Source organism: Equus przewalskii, chromosome 1 (genome assembly GCF_037783145.1).
Source record: "Equus przewalskii isolate Varuska chromosome 1, EquPr2, whole genome shotgun sequence".
In the NCBI taxonomy this organism is placed as follows: Eukaryota; Metazoa; Chordata; class Mammalia; order Perissodactyla; family Equidae; genus Equus; species Equus przewalskii.
In genome coordinates, this window is record NC_091831.1 from 28829095 (window position 1) to 28835094 (window position 6000).

Below are 6000 nucleotides of genomic sequence, written 5' to 3' on the forward strand. Positions count from 1 at the left end.
GATGTATGTGACCGTGCGTGTACTTGTGCCTGTGTGATCAGATGTGCACAGGAGCTCCTGTGGGTGATTTCATGGGTGCATGTGCTCATGCGCACGTAGGAGGTGGAGTAAGTATATCCCATTCCAAGTTACTCTGCCCTGTGATTCCCACAAATACTTGCCTACCACATGTCCCAGTTTGGGGTTCAGAACCTCTGATTTCTGCAGGTCTCCATGACATACACTCTACTCTGGGAAGGGGACTGTGCCTCTGAGTCGGGAGGGTCAGCCTGGCTCTGCCTCCCCCTCTTCCTCCAGGCTGGGCTCATTCACTCCCCTCCTCAGGCTGGTGCTTGCCTTGGCACCCTGAGGAGCCCAGCTCTGTTAGCTCCCTCCCAGCCCGGGTCCTCCTTCACGTCAGGGCCCCTCCCACCCTCTTCCAAACCTGCTCAACCCGCCTCACCTGGCGGTGCAGTGTCTCCCAGAGGAGCCTCCAGCACCCCTCTTCAGGGGAACAGCCATTCCTCAGAAGTAGGAGAGGCAGCAAGAGCTGGGAGTGGGGTGGGTGGGAGGGCAGGCTGACTCGTTCAGAAGGGGTTGGGGAAGTTAGGCTTGCCGCTGCCAGCAGCTGCCTGGATGCTTCTCTCTGAACTTAGCTTGCAGGGGCCCTTCCCCCATTGCCCCTGGTCTCTCTCTCCTGCCAGCCTGTACTCAAAGAGCGACCTCCTTCTCCCCACCCCCACCCTCAATAGCTCAGTCCTCCCTCCTGGCTCAGCTGATGTTTTATCTGAGTGACCCAGGGAGGCAACTGGGGCATGCCACCCCCAGGAGCGTGCTAGAGGTCTGTCAGGGATGAGAGCTCAACATAAGTCACCCCTCTCCTTCCCAGGGCTCCCATTGAGGATAGGACCCTGGTCTGGATTCTCGAAAGAGAGCAACCCCAGTCTCCTCAAGTGCCCCATGTCCCCACGGCAGGTGTCTACAAACAGACCGAAAGGCCAGGGGCTATTCCAAGAGTTTTGCATAACTTAGCTTATTTTAACCTTCACAGCAATGCTATGGAGATGGTACATTCACCATCCCCATTTTAATGATAGGAAACCTGAAGCACAGAGAGGTTAAGTAATACGGCTAAGATCACTAAACCCACTAAATAGTGGGTTCAGGATTCAAAGCCAGGCAACATGGCTACTGATTCTGTGCCCTTAACCACCACCCCACAATGTTTGCATAATTACCCTTAAGGATATATACACCTACTCATACTTAGGACAAGCCATCTCACATACATAAGAGTGCATGGAAATATATCATTACCCAGATGCTAATCATACCTAACATTTATACAGTGATTTATTTACAAATCACTTTCATGCCTAGACACAATGCCCACTGAAGGAGGGGTTGTTACCCTCTTAACAGCCATTCATGAAGCCTGCCGTTTACTGACTCAGCTGAGGCTCAGCTGTTTGGCTGGAAGTGGTTCACCTTCTCTTTCCCTTCTTTCTTTAAACAAAAGTAAAATATACTTAGTAGTAAAATTTAAACAATACAGAAGAGAATAAAATTAAAGGTACAAGTCCCCTCCTTCCTCCTGTTATTCCCATTTCCAGAAGTAACCAGGGCTAACAGTTCCTTTGTATAGCCTTCTGGAAATTGTCAATGCACACATAAGCAAATAGTATTAGAAATTTATGTGGCTTCTAATCCTTGCAGCAAAAACCTTGTGAAGAAGCTGAGGTTCTCCTCCTTTTGCAGATTAAAACACTCTTCAGAATGGGGTGGCTCTCCAGGTCACTCAGACATGAAGCGGGGAAGTTCAGTTGCCAATCCAAGTCTTCCTGACCTGGAACCTGTGTCCTCCACTCCCTCTGTCCCCAGGCCCTTTGCCTCCTCCATCCCAGGCTGGCACCATGATGGCTCCACTACCGTGAGGGGCTCCATCACCCCCATGAGCAGGCCAGGGCTCTGCTGCTCCATGCTTTGAGGGCAGGGTGATGGGCTGTGCTGGAAAAGGCTACCCCCTCTGGCAACTCAATCTAGGGGAGAACTTGCTGGGCTGACCCCTCCTGAGCGGAAGACCAGGGAGCAGGGCTGGGAACTTGACCAAGACCACTGTAGTGTCCACATCAGCCAAGGGATGTGTCCCAGGATGCCCCTCTCGAGGCCACATCAGGTCTCACTGAGGCCGTGAGGGTTACAGAGAGCTGCAGGCAGACAGGCCTCAGTCTTCACAGTACCTCCCAGGAAGGGACACAGGATGAGGGAGGAGGGAGGGGGTCCGGGGCTCCCAGAGAGAAGAGGGACCTTCAGATAAGAACTCCAGCCCTCCACCCCTGCCCCTGGGAGGGGGCTGAGCAGGAGCAAGGAAAGTACTACTTCTAGCTCCTAGGTGCAAGGGGAGGCTCTGGAAACCCCGTGTCCCCTGTAAGCTTTCTGCAACCACTCCTGGGTAAGCTTTCAGAAGGACCCCCCCAGACCTGTCCTTAAGTCCTCTTTCATACAGAGCCTGCAGGGTTGGGACCTTAGGAGATGTGGATTGCCAAGGATCAGCCTTACCCCAGCTCTCGAGGCTTCGGAGAATTTCCCAAGTAGCTGAGCACAGTGGGCATTCTGACCCAGGCAACCTGGGCTGTCCCTGCTGGATCCTGCCTGCCTCAGGCCTGTGACCAAGTTCTCACATTTCCTGTCCTTAAAAGGCATCTGGAGAATGGGCCAGGCCGGGCCCAGGCGGGGACCTACCCTTCCCCAGTCCTCAGGGGACCGTCTTTGGAACAGAATCCTCAGGGAAGTGCTCCCTTCCTATCTGACCAAGAGGGAGCTTGCATCAGGGATCCCTGAGGCCAGTACTCAGCAGAGGGCGGGAAAGCCAAGGTGAGGCTGGCGAGAGCCAGAGGAGGGACTGAGGAGGGACAATTTCTGGGCCGATCTGACTCTGTGGGACAAGGCTGGCCTCCCCAAGAGCCCACCCTCTCCCTCCTTTGCACAAGGCAGAGCCTCCCCAGGTCCCCGTCACCTCCAGGACCATGTCCAGACACCTTAACGTGGACTTACTACTTTTGAAGCCCCACAGCTCTGTTGAGTGCAGGGCGGGCGTTTGTGGGACACTCCATTTCTACCTGTTGAAAGCAGTGGCGCTGGACCGGGAATCCGAGGACATCGGTCTGGTCCCAGCTTGGCTTCTAGCTGACTGAAGGACCTTTGACAAGTCACTTTCCCACTCTGAGTCTCAGTTTGCCCATTTGTAACATATAAGAGTTGGACTCAATTTGGAAATCATGAGAATCTGGGAATGAGCTGGGGTGAGTGGGGTTGGCAGTGGGTGTTCTGCTTGTTAAATTGAGTAGGCCTTCTCTCTAGGGGGCTGGGGAACACTGTGAAAGGTAGGGACCCCTAAAAGGGTAATACTGGTCAAGAGGAAAGGATGCATGTGTGTTAATTATGTGTTTTTATGAGTGTATATATGATGAGTACATATGTACATGGGGCATGAATACTTGTGTAGGGGGTGTGTGTGTGTGTGTTTGTGTGTGTGTATACACAGCAGCTAATTGATCCCTCCCTCCCATTGGGTGGGACAAGGGGGCCAGAGAAGGCAGTCACTCATTAGGAGGCAGCTAATGGGCCCAAATGGCCACGTCAGCAAAGGCTGAGCTCAGATGAGCTTCCTCCCCGAGGAGGGGAGGGGAGCAATGTGAAATAGGAAGAGGAGGGGAGAAGAGGGCAAAGAAGAGAGAGGGAGGGAGAAGACTGAAGCTCTCCCAGGAGAAACTAGAAGACTTGCCATGTCTTGACTTTGTCCGCATTAATAAATACTCCTACCTGTGAGAAGTGGATGACCTGGTGGGGGAGGGGAGGAGAGCGCACGTGTGTCCCTGTGCCCACAGGTATACCGGCCTGCACTCACACCCAGACAGGCGGAGACACCAGGACACACACGGCATATCGCACACCCTCAACACATATCCGTGCACGTGGGGGCCACGGGCTCACCCAGGGACATGCCCTTCAAGCACCACCCTGAGCACACAGAAGCACGGACACAAGAGCGTGTGAGAAAGTACGCGTGCATTCACCCAAGGATGCCGGCTCTGTGAGGTGCAGGGGAGACAAGAATGAAGAGGACACAGTCCCTGTCCCCCAGGGGCTGACATTTTAGTGGGGGGCAGTACTCAGGAAGCAGACCGTTCATGTGGGGTGACACGTGCTGTGTGTCAGATGCGCAGGTAGATGCTCCTCTCAAGATCCTCTGCAGATCACCTGCTGTTCTCTTCGCCTGGAGCCATTTTCATACTTAGGTGGGGGAAGGGAGAGCCAAGGTCAGCATCCCCCAGTTATCCTCACTCAGCTGAGCCCTGTGAGGGGACCCCTCAGTCAGGCCCACCTCCACCCCGACCCTTCCTTCACCACATCAGACACTGGCCATTGCTTACAAAGTCTCTCCCTTCCAAATTGTGAAAACACTAATGGCATGCCTTGATATTAGCAAATCAGATTCACAGTCCAGATACCCCGTGATGGTGGGGGAGGGCCCCAAACTTTACAAAAGGATAATTTCTATCTCATATCATTCACAAAGTAGATTCCAGATGAAATAAAGACCTGACTCTAAAAATCCTAGAAGACAAGATAAATTAAAATTAAATGATTTCAGATTAGAGAAGGCTATTAAAAATAAGACACAAACTATAAAAGCCATAAAGGAAAACATCGATAAAAATACTACGTCTAAATTTAAAACTGCTGTCTGATAAAAGGTCAAAAATGACACAGACAAGCAACCAAAGCGTAAGAAATATTAACATCAGAATAAAAGACTCTAACACAAGAGTAAGAAAAAGATTTTTAAAAACTCTTTACAAAAATGGGCAAAGTATATGAACAGGCAATTTCTAGAAATAGAAATACAAAATGTCAATAAACTTAGGAAAATATATTCAACATTAGAGAAATGCAATCATAATTAAAGGAATTAAAACAAACACAAAATTCATTTTTGCTTGATCTACTAGGTTAGCAAAAATTCAAAAGATTGACAGTATCCAACGTTGGAGAGAGCATCCATAAGCGGGTTGTCTCATTAGCAATTGGCAGCACCATAAATTGATCCAGTCTTCTTGGAAGGTACTTCGGCAGTTTCTATTAAAATTAACAATGCCCATCTTTGTCTTAGCAACTCTATTTCTAGATATTCACTATCCTAACGAAATATTCATGTCTTCCCACACAACCACATACCAGGGAGTTCACTGAGCACTATGTAAAACAATGAAAAATTAGAAGCAACCTAACAGTCCACTGGTAAGGGAGGCTAAACAAACAGTGGCACCCCGTGTTATGGAATGCTTAATGTGCAGGAGTGCAAAATAATGAGATAGGTCTATATGTATTGATTCAGGAAACTCTCCGAGCCATATTTTTAATTAGAAAAGCAAATTGCAGTAAAATAATACTTATTTGCAAAAACACACCCCCAAAAACGGTATGTTTCTTTATGTATAATATATACATGTATATAAATGTATAGGAAATGATCTGGAAGGATACCCAGTAAACCGACAGCAGCAGTGACCTTGGGGGACGATTCTGGAATTGGAAAGGCTGCTTCTTCTGTATTTCTTACAGCAAGAATGATTCATGGCCTACTTTTGACATTTAAAATAAATCCTCCTTTTTTAAAGATTTTATTTTTCCTTTTTCTCCCCAAAGCCCCCCAGTACATAGTTGCATGTTTTTAGTTGTGGGTCCTTTTACTTGTGGCATGTGGGACGCTGCCTCAGCGTGGCCTGACAAGCGGCACCATGTCCCCGCCCAGGATCTGAACCAGCGAAACCCTGAGCCATGGAAGCGGAGCGCGAGAACTTAACCACTCGGCCATGGGGCTGCCCCTAAAATAAATTTTAATAAGAGTGTCTTGAATTAATGAGTAAAGGGGTCAGAGTGAAATTTGCTTGACACACACACACATGAGGCACCAAGAGTTTTATCTATTGAATGAAGAGATGGGTCTCTCTTTGGTGG